Source organism: Ctenocephalides felis, unplaced genomic scaffold (assembly GCF_003426905.1).
Source record: "Ctenocephalides felis isolate EL2017-DRISC unplaced genomic scaffold, ASM342690v1 CF-g0.4_SCAFFOLD_01886, whole genome shotgun sequence".
NCBI lineage: Eukaryota > Metazoa > Arthropoda > Insecta > Siphonaptera > Pulicidae > Ctenocephalides > Ctenocephalides felis.
This window is the reverse complement of record NW_020538040.1, coordinates 55,006,499-55,016,888: the sequence shown is the minus strand read 5'-3', so window position 1 is coordinate 55,016,888 and position 10,390 is coordinate 55,006,499.

Here is a 10,390-nt window from a genome sequence, read left to right as displayed (position 1 = left end):
GACTTTGTTGGTTTAGTATGTTCATTAAGACCAAGTAAATCGTCTAATTTTAATTTTAACAAATATCAAAAAGCTACTCATTTTCTCAAACTTTGATGAATTTTAAAAATTAAACTACTTGTCGTAACGCCGTAATATTTCAATAAGTTGTATGAGACCATGATATATATCATCAAATAAAGTTTTATAAAAATCGGCTAAATTTTTTTTTCAAGAACGAATTACAAGAAAACCGAATTAAAAGAAAAACGGCTCAGTAGATTTTCACCTAAAACCAATCAGTATTATTTCCAACTAATATCTTTCGAACAGTTTTTGACTTTTTAAAATCGATTCGGTAGTATGAGCTTAAATGTGGACGAAAAGTTTAACAGTTTTTTCCAAATTTCAAAGAAACGGCTCGGCTGATCATCGCACAAATACTGACAAGCGATAGTCTTCATTGAGACACATCAAATGGTTTTTAAATTTCTGAAATGGGTTCAGGCGTTTTTAAGCAAACGTCGATGAAAAATTTGACAAATGCCAAAAACGACACTAATTTTTGCAAACTTTGACGAGTTTTTAAAGCTAAACGAGAGGGCAGTAATATTTTAGTATGATCTAGAAGACTATGGTACCTACCGTCAAAAAAATAATAATAAAATTCGTCGCAAAAAAAAAATTTAACACATTATTACAAGAAAACGGCCAGGCCGATCTCTACCAAAAACTCATCAGCACGATTCCCAACTAATATCTTTCGAACGGTTTTTGAATTTTCAAAATCGATTCAGAACTGCAGGCTAAAACGTAGACAATTTTTTTTTTCACTTTTCTGCTATTATGGCTTGGCTGATCGCGCAAAATTGGTAAACGCTAGTCCTCATCGCGATACATCGAATGGCTTTTAAATTTTTGAAATCGGTCCAGCCGTTTTCGAGAAAACGTCGATTTACGGCAATATGTTTACACACACACATACTTTTTCCAAATTTGGTCTCATTCGATTCAGAATGACTTGAAACGTCGAGAAAGCAAAATTAGCGAATCGAATTTTTTGATGAAAACATAAACTTCTCCTTCGGGAAGTTAATAAATAAAAAAAACTGTTAAAAAAACATAATAAACTTGTACAAATGAAAATATTCTATTGCTTAATTATAGAATTTGGTACTTTGTAATTGTTGTACCAAAACATATCTTAAGCTATTTTACCTATAATTTAATTGAATTTGAATTTTATGATATGCCTTTTCATGAATTAGTTTGTTAGGAGTGAGATGATGCGTTGTTTGGTTTCTTTTTTTCCTCAAGAATCTGAATATATTGTAGAATATGAAACTAGATTCAGCAAACATATGAATACTAGTTGTATTATTCTAGCAAGTTGTTTGAATGATTTAAATAAAATTATATGCAACGGTTCAAGAGGTTCCAAGTTGATTAAAGTGAAACCTTTAAATTTTTAATTACAAATAAGATTTAATTATTTTTTAATTGTACAAGATATATATATATATATATATATATATACACTTTTAACTTAACAATTCTTCATATCGATAGACAACTCTAATATAGGGAAAATCCATTGCAATGCTTTAATTTGTATTAGAGAACATATTCTTGTTTAGAGTACATATATATTTTTGCATATTCTTATTTACTAGACAAATTAAAACCTATTGTTAGTAAATAATACAATAAATTTTATCAATTGTTGATTTTTCACAAATGTTTTTTCCTATATGCAATTATATTTTTTTAGTTTAAATTTTAGAATTTTTATTTTATTACTATTTGACATTAGAATAAAATCTAATTTTGAATTCAGAATATTTCACGATTATGTATGCCATAAAAATGCTTTTTTATTTAGCATATAAAGATCATGCCAGCGTGACGCAATTTGTAAACTGAAATATGGTAGGAAATATTTTGAGGAGTTTGCGCCAAATCAAGAGTATATAAATTATATACATTATGCTCTTTATATTCTGTTTTTATTAAATATATTAAATAATTACTCTTTATTTGAAATGAACAAAACAATACCAGAAAAGTACGGAAAATGACTGTAAAAAATAGTGGTGTCAATTAATGAGTGATAAAAATATTTAGCATTGAATTTTTCATTGTAATTAAATATATATATATATATATATATATATATATATATATATATATATATATTTACATCCTTGAGATTTGTTTGTTCGACTTTGAAACATATTCTTGGAATATAATAGCAGCCAATTCGTCGAATTAAAAAATATTCATTGTGTACGCTTCCACACTGAATATGTGGAAAACCACGCAAAAAGATTTTGTGGTTAATTAATGAATAACAAAACAAGAAATTAAATTTTAAAAAATAAAGAAAACGTTTTATTTGTTTGAACACAATGTATGAGCAATCACATTTTACAATACGACTCGACATATATATTTATACGTGTGTGCTTATTATGCACATAACTCGAAACCCAATTAATGGAAATAATATTTAAATTATAAAACTAATACTGAATATAAATAATTACTTTTGCTCATAGGTGTATCCGTTAGTGCAGAAAAATATATGAAAGACCTTGAAAGTTTCCAATCTAGACATTGCATTATAGAAATCAGTTATTACGTTCTAGATCACATCTTAATAAATTCATTTACAATCCCAATACATGTATAAACGACGCAATAAACACCGCAAATTTTTATAAAGTGTATGTTGGTATATTTATATATTTCATTTTCGTTAATTAACGTAAACTTATTTAACAATTATAACGATTGGTGAATGGAATATGTACATAGAAGTGCGCCGTTTCATACTATTTCATTGCCAAAATATTGTGCTTCCACCTGGCAATGGCTACCTGTTCATCGAGCTCAAACGAAATTCATTTTATCGGAACTTTGGTTGCGATAGTTGATAAAAGTCTTACCTCACCTTAGATCAGATGGCTCTTGGTAATATATTGAATTGAATATTAAGTATCAAGTATCACATGTAGCGTTTTTGATGTGGTTTCAATACAAATCCAAATGCATCTAAAATTGTAGGTGTCCTAACCATGTAAGTTGTTTGCACTAACTTACATCTAATCGATTTTGTAACCGCTATTGGCATTTTGCCGTAATGCAAGTTGCATGAATTGTTTGAGACCAAACTTGGAAATGTGAGCCAAAATTTGTTCCTTCTATTAGTTTTACGAAACGATCGGCCTAGTCCACGTTTTTGCCAAAAAATCCTAAACCAATTTTTGCTAGTAGTGTATGGCATCGTGCCTTAAGATAAATTGCTGGAACTTTTCGTACCTTAATAAAATATTCGAGGAATATTAAATGTTTTCAAATAGATTATTATAAATATTGTAACTTTCATCATACTTATTTTATAAAAAGTAAATAAACAGAACTCAATCAACTGGATTTAAAAAGAACATTTTATAAGTATTATATAAATTTAATTGCAAAGTTAAAATTATTTATTTGAAGTGATGTTTAGAACTTTAGCTAAAATTATTTTTCAATATACAAAAAAAATATTTTTTGAAAATTAAAAAAAAAATTGAAATAAAAAACATTCTTTTCTCAAAAGCAAGCGCTTTGTCAGCACAAGCAGAAAGTTTTTTAAATTATTCAAATAGGATGCGCTTAGTTCTTTCAAAAACTGCCATTTTTGCACATTTAGCTATATATCTACTATACGGCTGGACCTGCCTTTACCAAAATCTAATCACCACTTCTCCCCATCATTACGAATCGAATGATTTTAGATCATTCAAATATGTTTATCCGTTCTCTTGAAAACGGACATTTTTAGCACATTTTGCTCCATATCTCCGAAGCCACTGGATCTGTCTTTATCAAAAACTAATCAGCACGTCTTCTCATCGATAAAAATCGAATGTTTTTTCAACCATTCAAATTGGATAATCCGTACACGCCCGAAATCGTAGGAAAAGAATAGCCTCCACACATACACATACGCACACACATATCCATTTTTTCTGAGGTATTACAAAATATTCAGAAACCTCTGAAACGTAAAGATATGTAAGAATTTTCATTTTCGATTTTTGGCCCATTACTATAACTTACCCTAGGGGAAGTTAAAAATTCGAAAACTGTTCGAAATATATAACTTGGAAATCGTTCTGATCATTTTTTGATGAATTCGGCAGGTCGAATTATAAAAATTCGATTGGAGTTTAGAATATTGGATCGTGCTGTCAGGTCATACGCTCTGTATGTTTTAGGCGCATATCTGTGCACTATAATGAATATGATTACACATATTTTAAGCCAGTTTGAAAGTAATCAATTGAAAAGCACATTTATTAGTTTTTAGTGAAAACAAAAACTTTATCAAGTGGGTATTCTGGTCTACAATTTTTAAAAAATCTCTTCTATTTTTTTGATAACTTTGAAGTTCTATTATTCAAGAATAGACGGATTTTTCAAAATTTAAATTATTTTCGAACGGCTGTTTGACCTCGAAAGTCCTTCTCTATTTCCATTCTCCACGAAAAACGTTTTTTTCGAAACTGTCTTTTTCGATACGATATCCACGATTTCTAAACTCGACCGATTTACTTGAAATTCTTTTATACACTCGTCTTGAGAATGAACTGCTCTTATCCCCAAACTCCAGTGTTGACTACATTTTTAAAAAAAAAAAAGAAGATATCCAAAAAAGTTGTAAAACAATATTTTTTCAGGCAGTTACTATTTTGTGAAAAAACACTCACCTGTCCCTAGTTCATACGATAGCGATATTCTTCCAGATTAAAAGATACATATTTTTATCTTCAAACTATTTGAAGGGCTAATTTTTATTGTATGGATAAATGCTAATTTTTTAATTAGTATGGATTAATGACTACCCTTTTTATCATCTTCTAGAACAAAAAACTTTTTGTTTTAATAAGAATATCATTTACTTTTTTATAACCGTTCAATAATTTCATAAAATTCATGCTTCTTGACCAGAATAATAACGAAATAAACAGTTTAAAATTTCATCTCAATATGTATTTAAATATCAATTCTTATACGTTAAAGCAATTTTCTTGTGAATTTTTAGGGCGAAATCAAAAGCGATCGTTCCGTCAACCTAATCAAACCGAGTCTTTCTCGAGATTCTTCAAGTTTTTTAAATTGGTACAGTCATTTTTCAAAAAACGCCGACAAAGAAACAAATTTTGGCTCACATTTCCAATGTTGGTGTCAAACGATTCAGAATAAGTTGAAAACAAAAAATTAGCATGTCGGATTTTCTGGCATAAACATTAACTTCTCTTTCAAGATGTTTTACAAAATTATTATAAAATTATTTTTCACCGACGTTGATCGTGCACAATTCAATATATAATATCATTATCAATGAATTTTTTATAAACTATTATTTGCATAAAGGGTATGGGCGTGTTTCCATACAGAATTGGCCCCACCCTGGTATTTAAATTATTTTGATGCCATTTTATAGGTATTTTTGAGAAAATGCGATATACCAAATTTCAAATCCGTAGCTCATCATTTGGCCGAGATATCAGTGAAAACATGTGAAAGTGGCCCCTTTTTTCAAACTCACTTTTTGTCGGAAGTATGAGAGATATCGAAAAACTGTTTACGCCATTCTATTTGTACTGATCTTGTCTATATTGTTTATAATAAATAATGTTAAAAAATTGTCATTTACTGGATGAAAAGTTAAAAATAAGTTTTTATTTGAAATTTTAGACCAGTACGGTTAATTTGACTACTTTCTAAATAGCATCATTTTAAAGCCTGTATATTTTACTTTTATTATCCAAAATTATATTTAAATCGAAGTGGAACTTTTTATAAAAAGTTGAAAAAACCGAAGGTAGTACACGCGGAACCCCTAGAATATCCGTGTAAGTAACGTCTCTCAATAGCAAACCAGTGCACATTGCGCTTGGCGCGCATCAGAACATATTCTATATAAAGGTAATACTTATTTAAAAAATAAAACTAGATATATACATTTATGTCTTTTATATTCATATATTTATGTATATAATTATTGTGGTTATATATTTATATACAATGTTTTTTTTCGTTTTGAAATTATACCTAAAACTTTATTTGCTTTTTATATTTTATCAACTTCCCGTAGGGTAAGTTATAGTAATCGCAAAAAAATCGAAAATGAAAATTTTTATATATCTTTACGTTTCAGAGGTTTCTGAATATTTTGGCATACCTTAGAAAAAATGGATGTATGTGTGTGTGTGTGTGTGTGTGCGTAGTATGTATGTGTGTGCGGATACAAATTTTCGTCGACGATTTCGGGAACATGGATGAAGCAATTTGAATAATTATCAAATCAATTTGCAAGATATTTAGCACGAATTATTCGCCCGGCTGAAATATTATCAAAAATATTTATAACAGAAAGAACTACAGTTTCTATTAACAATTATAGCGACTACGATTAAAAGTTTCTTAATAACTTCGTAACTTAACTTCCATATTACTATGGGAAATATAGTGATTAGTGACTATTTATTTATGTATTTCGATCGTTATAAAATAATATACAGTAACAATATAAAATATAAAATATAAAATATAAAAAGCAAATAAAGTTTTAGGTATAATTTCAAAACAAAAATAAACATTGTGTATAAATATATAACCACAATAATTATATACATAAATATATGAATATAAAAGACATAAATGTATATATCTAGTTTTATTTTTTAAATAAGTATTACCTTTATATAGAATATGTTCTGATGCGCGCCAAGCGCAATGTGCACTGGTTTGCTATTGAGAGACGCTACTTACACAGATATTCTACGGGTTCCGCGTGTACTACCTTCGGTTTTTTCAACTTTTTATAAAAAGTTCCACTTCGATTCAAATATAATTTTGGATAATAAAAGTAAAATATACAGGCTTTAAAATGATGCTATTTAGAAAGTAGTCAAATTAACCGTACTGGTCTAAAATTTCAAATAAAAACTTATTTTTAACTTTTCATCCAGTAAATGACAATTTTTTAACATTATTTATTATAAACAATATAGACAAGATCAGTACAAATAGAATGGCGTAAACAGTTTTTCGATATCTTTCATACTTCCGACAAAAAGTGAGTTTGAAAAAAGGGGCCACTTTCACATGTTTTCACTGATATCTCGGCCAAATGATGAGCTACGGATTTGAAATTTGGTATATCGCATTTTCTCAAAAATACCTATAAAATGGCATCAAAATAATTTAAATACCAGGGTGGGGCCAATTCTGTATGGAAACACGCCCAGACCTTTTGTACTAATATAGATAATGTTCTTGTATAATTATAAGGTTTTATGGAATATATTAACAAACTTGCAGCTGTTAAGAAATACTTGACAATTGAACTAAACTGAAGTATTTATAAGAATTCTCCTAGTGTATATATAATGCTTAGCATTATTAACATCGGTGTTATGCGTGATGGAATTCATGGCGAAGAATATTACATATAATCTACTTGTCCCAAATATTAAATATCTGCAAGAGTACAAATTGAGGATGGTAATAGAATATTAATACTTTTGGAATGAGATCTAAAAATTTAAGGAAAAATATTTCAATTCAGAAAACATTTTTTAAACAGCGATCAGAACTTAAGGATCCTATAAGATGTTGTAAAGATTTGAGTTAACTAACTAGATCGGTTCAATAGGAAGCAATTCAAACACTACCCACTAATCCTCAACGAGCCTTTTTTTAATTTTTGAACAATATATAATAAATGCAAGCAAGTAATTAAATCTCGAATATTAGCAAGGGCTCTTGATAGTTCTCTAAGTTCAAAGAGTTGTTCTGTCTTGGTCAATATTGGTAAGTCTTAGAAAGCCCTCTGAAGAGGTGGTAACGGATCAGATTATGCACATTATCATCAATAGATATTCTACCCAACTTTCTCTCAAGTGGCGCATAATAATAATTATTTTAGGCAGGAAAAGCTTGTGAATTGATGCAGTTATTAAATGTTTAGTTATAAAGTTAATTGTGTTACATTCGTATAGCTAATAACCCCCAACTAAGTAACTACAAGTACATTTGGAGAGCGAGTAAAAGGTGCGGGATTTGAACTTTTCGGTTTGGGGATATATTTATGTCTAATCCGTAAAAATCATATTTCTTGATTATGAATTGCTAATTGCAGAAATAAACATAACGGAAGTAAATTGCTCATTTACATTGCAATGTAATATCTGCCGATGGCATAAAGTATTCCCACAGTCTTGTGATAAATTAATGGTTTTCAGTATGACATGTGGGTGGCCTTGCTCACTATTTAGAATAATTGATACATATTCTCACATATATTGTGATCTAATCGTGTCGCAGGGCTGAGAAATAAAATAGAAGGCACATTGCTCGTTGGTAATACAAGAATGATAATACAAGTAGTGGAAATCTTAATTGATATCTATCGATTTAATGAGATCTGGCAATAAAAGTAAAAATTTTTATCAAGTTTTATGCCATTATTATCCCAAAATTTTATCAAAGATATTTCAAAAAAATTAGCGATGTGCTCTTAACTTGGAAATGAGTATTAAGACGATATACTTGAGAGTTAAAGACCACAAAAAAATAGGCACAAGGAAAATATTTATATAGTAAATATACTTGCGCTGCCATTATTTTGCTTTCTATGTTTCCATCTTTGATAAATAATAGAGTATAAGTATTATGATTAAAATAAGGAATCTCATATAGAGAGTATGCGATTTTCTTATAAAGACTATTATTCCAAATGTTCTATCAAAATGAGTTAACTATACAGATTAGATAGATTGATACGTATGTGAGTTTGTTAATGTTAATTTGATTGTGTTTCTAAATTTTTGTTAATGTAAATGATTTAAAATGATATTTTTTAGCAAATATATAAAAATAAAACCTAAATTTTTGTACAAAGGAACAAAAAATCACAGAAAGTGATATAGACCTGAGCGCGTCTTTACCATTAAAGTTAACTGAAATATTTTATTCTGGCATTCCAGAATATTAATATATGACTGGATATTTGTAAAAAATATACAATGTTTTCTGTATCCAATGCTGTATAGATTATGTACGAAATTTTAACTATGTACATATTTCATTAAATACATACTTAAAATTTTGTGCATGATCTATATAGATTATACACAAAATTATCGGATACATCGGATACAAAAAACAATTGTATATTTTTCAAATATACAGTTGTAAGAGAAGATACTCATTGTCAGTAAATATATTGGCAGTATAAATATGAAAAATGTCATGATAATACAAATGAAGAAATATATGTATACTATTACCATACACATCTGCATATTATAAATTTCAGAAAATATATAATGTATTTCCAAGTTATTTGCATTGCTATAAGACATTTAGCAAAAGGACAAAGCTGCATATGGTTCGCATCGGAATGCCTTCGCCCGTTTGGCAAATGTGACAGATTTATTGCTATCATGAACTAGCTGGCGGCTAGCAATGATCGCTAAATCTACGAACTCTGCTCTAATATCAACTTCATAATAAATTATAGTTTCTTGCACAGCTTTTATAAATATGTCAGATTTTATTTAAATGCATTCAAAATTTTATAAATCATATTATTTATAAATATACTATAATATAAATAATACATTCAAACCAAGAGCTTGGTATTGGACAAAATAAAACACCACCGAAAAATGTAGTGTAATATTTATAATTTGTAAGTTCCTAAAATAAAAATAATGTATAGAATATCTAAGATAAAACTAATGGTCAAACATAAAACATGTTCCTACTCATAATACGACAAAAATTATTTGTCATTGTTAAAATATTATTTTAACATATATAGTACACTCAATCTTAGGGGCTGTTTAATTTTAGTTTGCGCAGAAATCATAACTTAACTGTCCTATGGCTTATTTTATTCATTTAAAATATAGAGTTTAGAAGTCATCCCAACCATTGGCCTATCTCCGTTTGGTGAATTTATTATTAAAATTTCTCAAATATTGATGACTTTTTATTAAATACAACAATGCCGATACAGGACTTTTTCACTTAGAAACATATTGCTATCAATATTATTCACATCAGTCCTTTATCCCGAAGCGGATAAAGAACCTAAAACTTCTGATTGGAAGCCCAAAGCTCTGACCACGGATAAATCCAAGACATAAAAGATCCTTTTTTGTATTTCAGTATTTAGAATAGTAAACTAAATATCAGGATTCAAGCATCTTCAAATTTATTTCAAATACTTTTTATCTAACTTTATCTTTGTAGAACTTAATATCTTAAATATATAGAATATCATTGAGGTTTAAAGAATTCAATCATCTTCAATTAAAAATGGCATCATCATCAATTCTGCATGGCC